Source organism: Bos grunniens, chromosome 28 (genome assembly GCF_055505025.1).
Source record: "Bos grunniens cultivar Pamir isolate PY7600 chromosome 28, Bosgru_T2T1.0, whole genome shotgun sequence".
NCBI lineage: Eukaryota > Metazoa > Chordata > Mammalia > Artiodactyla > Bovidae > Bos > Bos grunniens.
The window spans coordinates 30,510,792-30,526,720 of NC_141192.1; the positions used below are offsets into that span (position 1 = coordinate 30,510,792).

At 42.9% G+C, this 15,929-nt stretch overlaps 1 protein-coding gene and 1 long non-coding RNA gene across 61 annotated transcripts in view; one reads left to right on the forward strand and one right to left on the reverse strand.

Annotated features, from left to right (window-relative positions):
* The window catches only part of ANK3 (ankyrin 3), a 759,198-nt gene extending 754,899 nt beyond the window's left edge, over positions 1–4,299 (forward strand). For all 50 annotated transcript variants that reach the window (XM_086382383.1, XM_086382396.1, XM_086382405.1 and 47 more), the window contains one exon: positions 2,862–4,299. The gene's annotated coding sequence lies outside the window, so the exon portion shown is untranslated. The remainder of the gene's footprint in view (positions 1–2,861) is intronic.
* Positions 1–15,929, reverse strand: part of LOC147343074 (uncharacterized) — a 143,647-nt gene that overhangs the window by 42,779 nt on the left and 84,939 nt on the right. For 4 of the 11 annotated variants that reach the window (XR_015156980.1, XR_015156978.1, XR_015156977.1 and 1 more), the window contains one exon: positions 4,347–4,475. The exons of 4 other annotated variants lie outside the window; for them this stretch is intronic. This is a non-coding gene — a long non-coding RNA (uncharacterized LOC147343074). Of the gene's footprint in view, positions 1–4,346; positions 4,476–14,765; positions 14,801–15,929 lie in introns of all 11 variants that reach the window. 3 more of the 11 variants (XR_015156979.1, XR_015156983.1, XR_015156984.1) reach the window with 2 other exon arrangements.

A 15,929-nucleotide genomic window follows, 5' to 3' on the forward strand; every position in this document is an offset into this window, starting at 1 on the left:
ATCCCAGGGACAGGGGAGCCTGGTGGGCTACCGTCTATGGGGTCGCACAGAGTCGGACACGACTGAAGTGACTTAGTAGTAGTAGTAGCCCTGGTAAGCTGCACTCCATGGGGTCACTAAGAGTCGGACACGACTGAGCGACTTCACTTTCCCTTTTCACTTTCATGCACTGGAGAAGGAAATGGCAACCCACTCCAGTGTTCTTGCCTGGAAAATCCCAGGGACAGGGGAGCCTGGTGGGCTGCCGTCTATGGGGTCGCACAGAGTCGGACACAGCTGAAGCGACTTAGCAGCAGCAGTGGTTAAGTACCACTATTACAAAGGTGTAAGGGTTGTGTGTGTGTGCGATGTGCTTTTAGTTTTTAGCTAGGCACTAGGGGTTAAGTACCACTATTACATGAATCTATAAAGGAAAGGTTGATTTTAACCTACATATATATTCCTGACTTGAAAATGTGATGAAGAAAGTACAACATTCATCTGTGAAATATAAACTGCCTTGAAAATCCAATGAATAGTTCTTTTTTGACATTTTAAATTTCTTAACAAATGTATACTGAAATAACTAAATAAAACGATTGGTTTTCTGAGTTGTTTTCCACTACACTGGGGTTTGAAAAGCATGAAAACCCAAAGACAGATTTCTAAATGCAAATGCCTCAAACTCAGGTCCATTATTTAAACCCAGACACAGAAGATGACTCAAATTCTCTTTCCGAAATGTCATCTTGAGGGAGCCTGCTCTTGCACCTTTCCATCAGATGGCGATCTCATCACAGTTTATACAGACTGTCACTGTTGTGTAAGAACCCAGAGCCACTCTGCCAAGATGCTTATGCTTTTTGTGTAACAGTGTCCTTGGCGTACGCTTTTGCCCAATGAATAACATTCTTACACCCCATGTGGTTGGGGCCTATACACCCTGACTGTGTGACCAAGAACAAGATAGCTATAAAAGGGGAAGTAACACTCTACTTTTCAAACAATCATTCACATTATACCTGGATATAAATAGGTGTAAGTAATAGATTTTTTTAAATTATAGAAACATATCCACTATTTCTAGCAAGATAATGTTTGCTTGCATTGAGGTGATAAGAGAAAGACCTTGCTTCTTACTGCAAGATTAAGTGGGAAGCTGGATTGGTTTTTGGAAGATGAGGCCAAACAGAGCTGAACTGGGTTGTAGTGATGATCACATAGCTATATACATTTATTATTAACCTATATTTACAATAGATAAATTATATGGTATATAAATTCTGTATCAGTTAAGCTGTAAAAAGTTGAGGGGGGCAGTGTTCAGTTAGAAGAAAATTGCTGAGAGGTTTCCCTAAGAAAACGAAGTGAGATCACTGGAGTAGCATTATCATAGAGCCATCTAAGAAGCCTGGTGCCTGCAAGATTAGGAATAGACAGTAAAAGCAGAGGTGAGAAAATCCTGATCTTCTTACTCTAATGTGCACACTCTCTGGGACACGGCCTGCTCAGATGACTCACTTTCCTTCTCTGGAACTACTGCAGAGTCATGGGTGTGGGGCAGGTGTTCAAATCACCCCAGAAGGAACTGACACTTTGATGTTCTTGGCTCCAAGCATTAGTGACCTGGGGCAGGGAGGTCAGTAGGTTTTTAATACAAAAAAGGAAGGCAGAACCATAGTGGGGCAGACAGAGGAAGTACTGCACTAAGATGTTTGCAGAACCCCAGGATATTCCATCTAAAGGCAAAGAGACTTGTCTGGGGTACGTAAACAACCTCAGGGTCACTGAGAGCTATCTTAAACACCAACAGAAGCAGAATTCTAAAGGTTCTCCTGAACCAGCAGAAATCATCTGTGGCATGTGAACGAATAGGGTTGTTCCCAAAATTCGCCTTGCCTGACTCGCCTTTTCTCTAGGGGCTATGTCTTGTTCTCAGGCAGGCACTCAGTGTCACCTTCTCACACTGAGCAGGAGGAACGGATGTTTGCAGGAAGAATTTTGTGTTGTGGAGGAGGCGTTCCTACCAAGAACAATTCTGCATAGGAGTATGAACACCTCTGGCAAAGGAGGTTAATTTATTTTGATGTATTAAGACTGGTTATAAAACATTGATGCAGGTATAATCAGATAGGACAAGATGTTCTCAGTGGAGCCTCCATAAAAAATCTCAAGTAAAATTAATCTATCCTATAATGACTGATGTGAGGCAGGAGAAAAAAAAAATATTCTTTGCAATGGCATAAAATAGTCATGAATTTGAATTTGCATATGGAAAAGCAATTTCATAGTAACCAAAGTAATGAGACTGTTCTCCCTTTATGAAAGGTAGCACTTTGTTGGAGAAGAGACTTAGCATAAAACAAACAGGCATGATTCAGGACCTCCATCCTGACTGTATCCCTGGTCCTGTGTGCCCTTAAAAACCCCATACATTTTGGTGGAAATCTCAGAGCACTACTCTCAGCCTCTGTATTTCACAGATAAGACCAAGGTCCAGAGGTCTGCAAATGGCTTTCCCCAGTACCTGATGAGTGATCTGAGCAACAGAGACAGAACCAGAAGAGGGTCTTTCTAACTCAATCCCCGAAACCCCTAATACAGAAAGTAATGTTCTGTGGAGGGTCCAGGGTCACCCAGAGAAGGTCACTGCCTTCTAAAAGCTTTCCAGCACACCTCAGGGCTTTGTCCTCTGACACATCTAGCAAATCACCTCAGTCAAAAGCATGTTAAACCACTCCATTAGGATGTCGAGGGCCCCCATTCTCTGAGGCTTTTCTGTTGAATGGCAAGGGAGACTTCAGCAACTTCTTTAAAAAGGGGGGGGTGGGTAGCAAGGGAAAGAAAGCTAAACTCAACACCTATTGTTTCTCTTTCCACAGGATCATGTGTTTTTACTGCCAGTATTGAGAAATTCATGGAAGTTGTCAGCAGGAAGTAAAAATTTACAGAGAAGGGTATATGTGTTTGCCGCTTCCACACATTAATGGCATGATTTTTTTTTTTAACGCAAAAAGAAAAAGGAAAAAAAAACCACCCACATTTTAATTTAGCATGAGCCAATTTACAGAGCATGGAAATTCACTTTCATTCCCAGGATTGGCACGTATGCAATTAGCAATGCAGTGTATATACAAGAAGCCATGCTGTTAACAGTTTATCTCAAGTAATTTGGTGTCATTTATAAAAGGAAGAAATTTCTGCCGCCAGAAGGGACAGAAGGAGAAGGAGATGGAATGATCAAATCACGGAGAAACACTAAAATTACTGAATCCACAACAGCTCGCCTTATTTTTCTTGGACCCAAACTGTCAGGGTATAAACACTATTTGTTTCTTTTTTAAAACATCTATAGTTTTGCTGTAAATAATAACACTGTATAAATTCTAACAGAAAAATAGAATAAATGTTGATAAGGCACTGCCTCTTAGAACACAAACAGAATATTGCAAATGCATTTAACATAATAGGGGTCTCAAGTGACTTCACCCTAGAAGAGGGAGGAGGGTTAATGGGTGGGGGGATCTTCACTGATTCTTGTACATTAGCAATTATAATGTTTGTATATGCAAAACTGCTAGCTTGATTTAAAAAAAAAAAACACAACAAATCTTTAAAATCTGCTGCAAATTTAAATAATTCCCCAAATGAGGAATTCTGTAGTTCTGTGAAAAAAAATTTTTCTTCAGAATACTAATATTTTGATGCATGTGTATCACCTTATTTTGATTAAATCTTTTCCAATTTTGCAAACACTACAGTATACTGCAACACAGAAGATTTTATCTGTAAACACAAAGCCCTTCATCTAATATTTGTTGCTCTTGCCAATTTTTCAATGAAATGATCTAAAAATGAAAAAAAAAAAAAAAAACCTATACAGTAGTTGCTTTAGGGGGAGGGGGGTGCTCTTAGTGCTTAAAAGGGTAATGCTTGCCGCTTTAGAGGTGGATGGTGCTCAAAAGAGGCCCCCATCAGGGGTGTTTTAAATGGACTGAACAGAATTCTTAGCTAGTAGAATGGCAGCACGCTGTAAAATTACTCCTGTTTCGTGTACTGGCTATAAGATGTAGACACCTTTCAGTAAGCCAATCACTTGTAACCATTCTCGCCATGTCATACTAGGTTAATAAGGCTGCTGTGTTTTAAAGGGCATTTTTATTTGGGTTTTGGTGAAATCCTTTAATTTGTTGATTATATTCATATAAAATCAGCATTCATTGACACATAGCTCTAATGACATATGTATGAAAAACCATACACTGGATGACCTAGTCGATTATTTAAAGCAAAAATAAATTGTGTTAAACTCTTCACCTATCTGTGCTCTAAAGTGTCCTTGTGTTCTCTGACAAAAGGTAAACTACCTTAACTCCTTGTCACGCGGCCACAGTTGTCCTCTTCACCAGCTTCCCTTGTGCTTCTGGCTCTGATCACTGAAGAGACAGTCCCCAGGGTTCAGTCGTGTCCTGCCAACTCCCAACTTAACACAAGTTCTGTGCATTTCATGGAGAAGCCAAAAATTAGACGACTGACAAGCAATCTTTGCCCACATCTGGTTTGAGCTGCCCCCGAAATGCGGAGAATTAACAGCTGTTAACAGCTGACAGGTCCAGAAGTTGTAAAAGAGCACCTCCAGGAACCATCCCTACACCATAGGCTTGTAGCCCGTAAAGCAATTGTTTTAAAGTTGACATCCACTGTCAGTACTTGTAAGCTGGGCGATTTCACCCAAATTTCTAACTTCTCTGGAAAAGCATGATTTGTAACCACAGGCCTCATTGCAGCAAGCTGCTGCCCCTGCCCTCTCCAGCCAGGCCTGTGGTCTCCAGGAACCACAGTCCCAGCCCTGCTTCTTAGGCCATGAGCCCTGACTGGCCTCGTAGGAGCTGGAGTCTGTGATCAGATGCTGCATGACAAGCTCAACAAGGGCAGAGACCATGGCTGCTTTAATTCTTATCCTAGTCCAGAGCCTGGCATACAGTAGTGGTGGTAGCAGCAACTAGGGTCATCATTGCTAAAACTGGGACACTCACGATATGCCAGATAAGTATGTTGCCTTCATTAACTCAGTGCTCATAACTACTTTATGAGTAGATACTATCTTTGATAGTAATAGTCCCTGTATAAATATTCAGTGGGTGCTTAGAGCCATTCAGCAGTGTCACAGGCTGCCTGTTATTTAGGATTATTGCCAAAGGGGATGTTGTTCCCAATTGGGTTTCAATATAAATGCAGAACACATGTATCGGGAATCACTGTGCATAAAGATTGAGGCCAGACTGCATTTGCATAGTATCCCAAATAAAAAGGTATTTATTTGGCACACTTACCCCTGCACCAAAATCGTCTACCATGAGCAAACCAAGACCCCTGAAACTTGCCCCCAAAGCCTATCTTTGTAAAACCAAAGTATCCTAGCTTCCCATTTAAGTGTTATGAATTTCTGACTCACAGTCCTTGACAGATATTTATCCTAAACTAGAAATCCAATGAAGTGTACTTATCTGCGTATTAAACGGCTGTTACATTATGTTTGTATACCTGAAAACTTGACTTTAGAGACATGTGATGGGCTAAACTTCAGGTCAAGCAGAAGTTCATAAATTTACTCAAAAAAAGAAGTATCCAAAGTAGGATAATCAAGATTTTACTTGCATATATATGTGTCTATGTATATATTTATATATGTATGCATGGATTGAATGCGGGCATACGTCATATACAGTCTTCAGCCTGCTGGCTTATAAAAATGTATTTTAGCTTTTCCTTGATTTATATTGCTGTAAAAGAAAAATGAACTGTGACTGATAGATTCCTGATATTTGCTGTGTTTTTCAATTTTATATTCCTACCAAATCCCTGAGTTTCTTAAATTTAAATGTATATTATTGTATTGCCAAGTTATGGCACACTATACTGTGCAGGGTTATTTCACCATTTCTAAGAGGGATCTACTGAACACGTAAGGAGCCAGCCTTCTATTAAGAAATTCTGCCTTGGCATCCTGATGTTCCATCATATTCATTTTGGTATCATCCTAGGGTCCCATCAAGACATGTTTTTTTCCAGGGCAAATAAACAAACAAACAAACAAAAGGTGTTTGCTTGCCTTTATTATTATCATGAGTATCAGGTCATGTTCGGCTATACGACACGGATATGTGAGCAGCCCAGAAATAAAACTCACAGGGAAGATAACTCATCCTGTGAGTCTCTGAAGAAGCCAGTGATCTAAATGCTAACCTCCTATCTGGATGACTCTGGGTATTCTTCATTTGTTAAAGAGGCCCTGGCACATTAAAAGGTATGTGGTTTCCAAGTCACATGGCCTTGCTTCTCTCTCATGAATTAATGATCCAACAGTCCAGAAGTAAATATTTCCAGCGTTGGGATTTGAGTTCTTTCAATAACAGAGACAAAATGTTATCTGGCTAACCATGCATAAATACAAAATAAAAAATAAAACAGTGGACTCTGATGAGCATTCTTAGTAACAGGCCCAATAGCTTTCACTTTTTAAACAATTAAAAGCAGACAGTTCAACACAGAGCAAAAAGAAATTCATCATTATAGCTGCCACATTCGATGACTGATAGTTATGAATAGTAGGGACAACTAGATGAAGAAATTTTATTCTTTATTCCTTAGTGCTTCCTGAGTTAAGGAATAAACACCCTGAGGGGTGCATTTGCAAAGGACATCCTCAGACTCCTTGCCGATTCCCAAGGAGTTCCAAAGCACAGTAGAGATGAATATCCTCAGATGGTTCTAAAGGAGTGAGAGGAACCACTAGGCCACAGGAGGTACCCCAGAAGCAAGAACTATTAGACTTTTTCCCAGGACCACTTTGGAACATCTTGCTGACATCCCAGAAAAACAAGTGATCTCCTTACCTAATTTTTCCTGCCATCCTCGACTGTCACCTTTCTCCCAACATCTAACTCAGGCAAGGGTGTAATTCTGACCGCTGGGAGGGAATGATGACTTGGCAGCTTTTCAAGAGTTCCAGCCTGTGAGGCACACCACGAGGTCCTCACACCACACTGCACACAGTCTGAAGGGAGGGGCTTTGTTTTGTTCTCTGCTGTATCCACAGAACCTAGGATCCTGCCTGACACCTCGTAGAGAGGTGCTCAATAAACATGCCTTGAGTATATAAATGAGCCGATCAACAGATGCCAGAAGGCAAAGAATAGTAAATGGGAAGTGTTACTCTGGGAACAACCTCGTGCCCCACTTTCTTTACAGGCACAAGCAACTGGTGAATCAAAGGAAAGAACTGTTGTTGATCCTAACATGGACTGACTGTGTCACCATCCCGCAGCAGCCCTGTCCAGTTGCATAATCCCCATGTTAGTCACAAACTCTTAAATAACTGGGTTTTAGCTCATAAGCAAACAGCGTATCAGTCACACTGCCGAATCAAGCATCTTTCCCATGGCCCTGGGCTATAGTCCCCATGTTCATCACTGACAGGCCACTGGAAACCACTCGAGAGAGTGGAGAACCCATCACGAGCCATCATCTCTATGAAAAAAGTCAGCCGAGTCTCCTCTCTTTAAAACAAAAATGTTTAGAAGTCTGACTCCCTCAAGATTTCCACCCCCATGTTGTTGAGTATTAGGCTTGTAAAAGACCAGAGGTCCAGAAATGACACTCAAGAAAGTTCTGGACCAAATCTAGCCTACAGCAATGTTTTGTTTGGACCACAAAACGCTTGGGGTGGGGGGGGGAAAGCCAAGATCTTTTAAATATCAGGAGCTAGTAGATGAAAAGTGGAGTTGGTCCTCTTTTTAAAATTCCAAAGAGATGGCAGTGCTGTTTCTGAAATGCCTGCGGACAATAACCCCGCAGAGCAGAAACACCCCTACCTTTGGACAAGCTTGTGTTTTACTGTTCAGCACAGTCCTTCCTTTCCCTGTGGCTTCTCAGACTCAATCTACTTATTCAAGAAGGTGAACTGATGCGATCCTGTTTAAATTCTTCCTTCTCTACAGCAAGTCAAACATCTACCTCATTTTCATCCTGCCTCTTTTGGGGCCAATAAGAAGATGGAATCAAGGAATGAGTGACTGGGAAGGGGAAAATGAATCATGAGGCTCTCCAGATCCATCCATCCATCTCATTCAACAACATGTATTCGCCACCTGCCACTTTTCAAGTGCTTTCCTGGGGACAGGATACATCAATTTCCTGCCCACTGCCTTCAGAATGAGGAGGACATAAACAGCTTCTCCATGAAATCTAAATCTAGGGCTCTTAAGGACAGGAAACCCTGGAATGACTTGTGGAAACAAAACTGCTACAGCCTGTCCTCAGCACTATGTGCTGGAGAACAAGGCAAGCCATGAAGGAAGCAGAGGAACCACCCATGCTTCTGAGGTAGCTCCCATGCTTCCAAAGAACACCTGCTCTTCACAGTGAGGGGAAACCGAAGCCTAACAGAAGTGTCAATTTCATTAGAAAACTTTAAAACATTTCAAAGGCATTTAAACAACTCCACAAGATAATACAAGCTGTCTTGCTTCCAAAGATTCTAGATTTAGGTGAAGACAGTTGAAACTTACAACGCGTGCTCCGTGTTCTTCACCTTCCTTATGTTAAAGTGAAAGTGAAGTGAAGTCGCTCAGTCGTGTCCGACTCTTTGCGACCCCATGGACTGTAGCCTACCAGGCTCCTCCGTCCATGGGTAAGTCCCTCCTAATTCTGACATCCTCACAAAGCCTCCCCTGCTGATGCCAACTCACCCCGGCAGCTCAGGTGAACTAAATGAGCACCCCACGAGCACCCAGCATTCAAGTCTACATCCTTGGTTGTTCCTCTGAACACCCTGCACTTCAAGAACAAGGACTGTGTTTTCCACAGTCCCAAGGGCAGAGCAGGGTGCAGCTGCACAGGCCTCACTTATTGTTCTTTATAGTTGTCTCACCAGACTCCAGTGATGCTGTGAGATGCACCGATGGCTCAGTCTGGGCACACACACACTCCACCCACTGGAGTCAGCGCCCGAGCACAGTGACAAGCAGAGCTGGAGCTGCCTCACAGCCTGGAGGCACAGCTACCACAGTTGGTGGGCCTTGCAAGGTGGGGCTGAAAGCAAGTAAATAAAGAGTATCTAAGGAAAAGCCTGAGAAACCTTAACCTATTCAAGGCCACGTGGGTAGGCGTGTACTTCTCTTCATCCTCCCTTTCCTCCTACCTCAATGCCAGTGGCGCTCCGCAGAGTCACTGCTCCCTGGCCTGGTGCTAGAGTGAAGATGATGTGGGGCAGAACCTCGGTCGACCCACAGTGGGCATGCAGTGTGAGTCAGAAATAAACCTTTTTAGTCAGCCTCTGAGATTCTTCAGCCATTTGTTACTATAACATTATCCACTATTAATATACAAGTCACATAGAAGATGAAGGGGTGACGGGCACTGGGTAAGCCCAGTCCCCTTCTAAGGGTCTTCCTTGTGGGAGTACAAGCTCAGCTCTGCAAGATACTCAAGGTTGTTTTTTAATGTTGTCAGTTAATTCTATTTTTTACCCAATACTATTATATAGATTGGGCTTCCAAGGTGGCTCAGTGGTAAAGAATCCGCCTGCCAAGCAGAAGACATGGGTTCAATCCCTGGGTCAGGAAGATCCCCTGGAGAAGGGAATGGCAACCCACTCCAGTATTCTTGCCTGGAGAATTCCATGGACAGAGGAGCCTGGCGGGCCACAGTCCATGGGGTCGCAAAACAGTTGGACACAACTGAGCAGCTAAACAACCACAACAGTTACATAGACCAAACAAAACATGCCTGTGGCCCAACGGTCTTCAATCTCAGCCTCTGACTCTTGGCATTTGCAGAATGAACACGTATCTGGATCATGCTCTACGCGTCTACTGAGATGTGATTCTGATCTACACAGTCTGAAGCTGGTGTGCATAAGCAAGTACCTGAATTCCTGAGTCAGCTAATGGATGACTTTTCCAGCCCCACCTCAATAGAGCTGGGTTGTTCTTTAAGGAATATTGCAAATCCTGAAATTCTGATTAACTGTCTGAAAGAGTCTCTTGACTTTTTTTTTTTTAACCTACATTTTACTGGATTTTAGCAAAGAATTATTCTCTGCTTGTCCACCTGGGCCAGATGTGGCTCTGCCCACCTCTATAACCACACCCTCCCATCCTGCCCTACTCTCTCACTACACTCCAGACCGGTGACAAAGCAGAGTCCATGGAGTGGTCTTAGTCTGAGTATTTTTTTGTTGCCTGTTGCAATGAGATACCACAGAAAAAAAAAAAAAAACCCGATCCAAATTTTAAATTAACTATGTTAATAAGCATGTTCTTCACTGTAGTTGACTTTTTTTTTTTTAATATAGTAAGTCTTTTCTTGAGAAGGAAATGGTGCACAGGCTTACAATCTGGTGCAAGTTCCTTATCTTGCGGCAGACTGGTGCTCCGCATAGCACAGTTCTAACCATACTGGCTTCCTCTCTGTTCCTCAAACAATGCCAAGTTCCTCCTCATCTCATTCCCATTTGTACTTACCCTCTGCCAGGGGAACTGTCATCTCAATCTCCAAATGCCCCCTCCTCGGGCCTTCCCTGCACACCCTCTCCAAAGCAGCCTGACACCCACCCCGCAGTATTCTCTGTCACATCACTTTATTTATTCCCTTCACAGCATTTATCACTAGAATCGTCCATTTTGTTTATTTGTACACTCATTTACTGTTCTCCTTATTCACTGCTATGCCCAAAGCCTTTAGCGCAAGCCTGGTACTATTGTAGGAACTCCACATTTGTTGAATAAATGAATGAGGCTTGGAAAGAAGCACAGCCCAGTATGGCTTAGGCCACATATCTGTGAATGCCATGAATGCCAAGGAAAAACAGCAGCATCTTCAGTGACTCATTGTCAAACATCAAAAAGATGTCATTTTTCTGGGAGGGCTGATGGGCTTCCACCCCCAGTGCAGACGTGCTGAGAAGCTCTTTAGAGCTCAACTCCCCCTCCACAGCCTCTTGTCAGAGCTTTGTTACTGTCAGGTTCGTCGTGGTATTTTTCCATCTTGTGCCAAGGCCATGTGATGGGAAGGCTGTTAAAGTCATCTGGCATGTGTCACAGCATCAGAGCTTCAAATGACTCTTTGCATCACTCAAACACAGCCCAGCCCCTGCCAAACTGGTGCTCAAAAATGAGCCATCTTTCTGAAACAAAGATCCTGCTGGTGGAACAGTAACAGAATAGAGAGCCTGCTGCTGCTGCTGCTACTGCTGCTGCTACTGCTGCTGCTGCTGCTGCTAAGTCACTTCAGTCGTGTCCAACTCTGTGCGACCCCATAGACAGCAGCCCACCAGGCTCCTCCGTCCCTGGGATTTTCCAGGCAAGAACACTGGAGTGGGTTTCCATTTCCTTCTCCAATAGAGAACCTACATGTCTACATTTATAATGGCTGCCACTCTTTCTACCCTGAGGGGGCCAACCTGTAGCTGGAATCTAAATTCTCCTTTAGCTTCACAAGAGTCAAAAATCCAGTGCTACAGGGCTTGGTACAGGCATTACAGAGTAGTAGGAACTGGGGGAAACTGGACAGCAGGCGCCCCAACCAAAACCACTCTGGTTTGCTAGCTCTAACAAAATATTAAAAGGCAAGAATGCAGGCCCAGAAACTGTAAGCTGGGTCTTCTGACATTTCAAGAGACATTGGAAATCTCTATGAGGGGATTAAGGTGGTGTGTGGATGCAGATGAATATGGATATACATCAAATTCATCTCCAAAGCAATTTAATTCACACTATGTCCAAGTCACTATCCTAGGCATCTATATCTAGGTATGTCCTAGATACAGCTATGCAGCAAAAGGAAGAAGGAGTGAGAGCTGGGATACATGGACTCCAGAATCTTATCAGAAAACCAAGACATGCCTATAAATAGAACATAAGACAATATGGCGAGTGTTATATAATAAATAAGTATATATGAATAAAGCACAACACAGCCCTGACACACGATAAATCCTACATGTGTTGGCTACCATTGCTGATTGTATTACTACATTATCATTACAATCATGATCTCAGGATTACTCCTGAGCCAGTGAACTAGGCCTAGATGAGAGTCTTCACATATTTTAGGTACTTAATAAATTGAATGAATGAATGCTTGGTGAAAGAGCAGCATTTGCGTTGGGATTTGAAAAATAAGAAAGATTTTAATGTTGTGAAGAAAAGAGGCCAAGCAAAATGAACCAAGAAGCTAGAAGGCTCAAGGCACCCAGAAGCATGAACAAAGTTTGTTCTGGTCAGAACTTGAGCAGAAGGAGCAGGAGGCAAAGATGGAAAGAGCTACTGACTAAGGAGAACCTGGAATGCTACTCAAGACTCCATGTGGGCCACAGTGGGCACTTGAACTCCAGATAAGGCCTCTCTGCAGCCTTCGAGATTGCATCAACAACTCCTTAGCCAAGAGTGAAACTAGTTTTCCAAACTAGTCCCACATTTTAAGGTATTGGAAGCAGAGAACAGCGTTCCACGTGCTTACACGCTTTTACGTAGCTTACATCCTGCTGTACTAGTTATGTGACCTTGGGCATTATACTTAACCTTTATATTTTCCTGGTAGCTCAGACGGGAAAGCATCTGCCTACAATGCAGGAGACCGGGGTTCGGTCCCTGGGTCGGGAAGATCCTCTGGAGAAGGCAATGGCACCCCACTCCAGGACTCTTGCCTGGAAAATCCCATGGATGGAGGAGCTTGGTAGGCTACAGTCCATAGGGTCACAAAGAGTCGGACACGACTGAGCGACTTCACTTTCACTTTACTTTCGCTTTATATTTCTTCATCAGGAAAGGAGGGGTGATGGTTTTATCAACCACAAATGGTAGAAAGGAGATCATCCACATAAAGCACTTCAAAAAAGTCTCTGGTACAAAGTAAAATGCTCCATAAATGTTACCAACGTGTTATGATTGTGGTGATGTTATTATATATGGAGAGGTAAAACAGAGGAAAATGTCTTATGGTTTGTGAGCAGAGGTGCTGATATGAGACCTATGACACCGTCCTTCATGCTCCAGGATGCTACCTGCTGCTTCATGCTCAAATTTGTAATCCAGGCAGCCCCCAGTGCCCACCAAGGTCTCAGGGCTCCAGCAGTCTCCCTCACTCCCACCTTGCTCAGGACCAATAGGCCTCCATTCCCAGCACAGACACCAAAAGAGAGCATCCTGCTAGAAACCCTGTTCAGTCCTCACCACACAGCCCCACCCTTGTCCAAAGTTAGTCACTAACTCCTTCTCTAAGGAAGGAAGGTTCCCACTTGACACAATAGTCTCCAATCTCATTCTTGTTTCTCCAAATCCACTTCCTCTGCTCCACGAGAAAAGAGAAGTGTTTTTTTTGTTGTTGTTGTTCACAGAAGCATAAAATGTGTGGGTATCTGGGGTGAAGAGTGAAGGCTGACTCATGGGAAACTTGTACCCAGACACAATGTTTATAAGCTGGGCCCACAATTGTACCAACAAGTTTAAATAAAAAGATTTTTATTAGTAGATGATTTAACTACCTCTGGATCATCCAAAACAGTGCTAAAGTTCACAGCTTACCAAGTCATAAACGAGAATGAACTCCCTGCAAAAACCAAATCAGATATTCAAATGGAGGGCTGCCCCTTCTGTGTACAGGTTGGGCAGGGGTCCAAACCAGGAGGAACGGATGAGGGATGATGCTACACGAAGGATCCAGGATCACAGGCCAGAGGCAGGGCCACAGGCCTGCGTGATCCCATGAGGACCCTGGGAGGCTCCTGAAAGCAATAACCCAGAAGCCAAGCTGAGTTGGCAACCAAGCAGTCGGGACAGAAAGTGAGTTAGGAAACCAGATTCAGAATTGTTGTCTGCTGCATTGCCTGTTGCCTGAGCCTATTTCTATTACTCTACCTTCAAATGTGGCATCTATCACTCCAGGGGCAACTTAAAGGCACCCTACACCTCAGACACAAGTCCCTTGCAACATACGAAGAACCTCAACAACACTGGTTGTTTTTAATGGTATTGCTAATGAATGGTGAATGGTGACTGATTCACCAGAAATCATTCAGAGCCTATTGGCTTTTTGCAAATGTCTGCTCTACTGTCTTGACCAAGGAAGGAGGCAGTCTTAATTTCAAGGCATTGTTGCTTTTAATTCTTTGCTGCTGTGTAGCCGGTAGGAACTAGTAAGAGCCAAAGGCTCCGAAGACCTAATTTCTCTAGCTTTCCAGGCACTATAAATTTTCCTTGTTTTTTGTCTGTTTTTTTTTTTTTAAGTGATAAAATGTAAGTACTAGTTAAAGGGAACTTATCCTACTGTCATAAATTCTCCTGCACAGCAAAGGAAGCCATCAAGAGAAAAGGCAGTCCGAGGAACAGGAGAAAATATTTGCAAACCATATACCTGATAAGTGCTTAATATCCAAAATGCACAAAAAATCGTAATTCAACAGCAAAAAAACAAACAATCCAACTTTTAAATGGGCTAAAGGTTTATATAGACAGTTTTCCAAAGACAATATATAAATGACTGATGAGTACATGAAAATGTGGTCAACATCACTACTTATCAGGGAAATGCAAGTCAAAACCACAATGAGATATCACCTCAACACCTATCAGAATGGCTAATTAACAAAAAGACGAGAGATAACAAGGGCTGTTGAGGATGTGGAGAAAAGGAAACCTTCATGCACTGTTAGTGGGAATGTAAATCGGTACAGCCACTATGGACAACAGTAGAGGGGTTCCTCAGAAAATTAAAAATAGAATTACCTCGTGACCCAGCAATTCCACTTCTGGGCAAGTATCTGAAAAACAATGAAAACACTAACTCAAAAAGATATCTGTACCTATGTTCAATGCAGCACTGTTTACAATAGCCAAGATATGGAACTAACCCAAGTGTCCATTGATGGATGAATGGATAAAGAAAATTCACACACTCACAATGGAATATTATTCAACTATAAAAAAGAAAGCAATCCTGCCATTTTGACAACACTGATGGAGCTTGACAGCATTATGCTAAGTGAAATAAGTCAGATAGAGAAAAATAAATACAATATGATTTCAATTATATCTGAAATCTAAAAAATTGGAAAAAACCAAGCTCATAAATACAGAGAATAGAAACCAAGCTCATAAATATAGAGAAGAGACTGGTGGTTGGCAGAGGTCAAGTGGGGTCTGGGGGAACACAGGTGAAATCCGTCAAAAAGTACAAATTTCCAGTTATAAAATAAGTCCAGGGGATATAGAATACATGATGGAGACTATAGGAACCACTGCTACTGCTGCTAAGTCGCGTCAGTTGTGTCTGACTCTGTGCGACCCACAGACAGCAACCCACCAGGCTCCCCCGTCCCTGGGACTCTCCAGGCAAGAACACTGGAGTGGGTTGCCATTTCCTTCTCCAATACATGAAAGTGAAAAGTCAAAGTGAAGTGGCTCAGTCGTGTCCGACTCTTAGCAACCTCATGGACTGTAGCCTACCAGGCTTCTCTGTCCATGGGATTTTCCAGGCAAGAGTACTGGAGTGGGGTGCCATTGCCTTCTCTGATAGTAACCACTACTATATGTATATTTGAAAGTTGCTACAAGAATAGATCTTAAAAAGTTCTTCTGACATTTATGAGTGAGGACTGAGGAGTCCAACCCCCGCCCTCCAGAACCGTGTGGTCCCTGCAGTACCCTGTTCCATCCCTGATGTCAATCCTGGGAGACTCCCAGTAGGTTTGTCGGGATCTGCACTGCCCTCCTCTTTTCTGACTCTTGCGAACTCCAAGATGACCTGTGATTAAGGGAAGTGGCCCTCAGGGGGAGGGGGCGCCGGTAATATTTTTTTTTATTTAAAAAAAAAAAAAAAGTTCTTCTCACAAGAAAAAAAAAATTGTACCTATGTATGGTGATGGATGGGCTTCCTAGGTGGCATTAGTG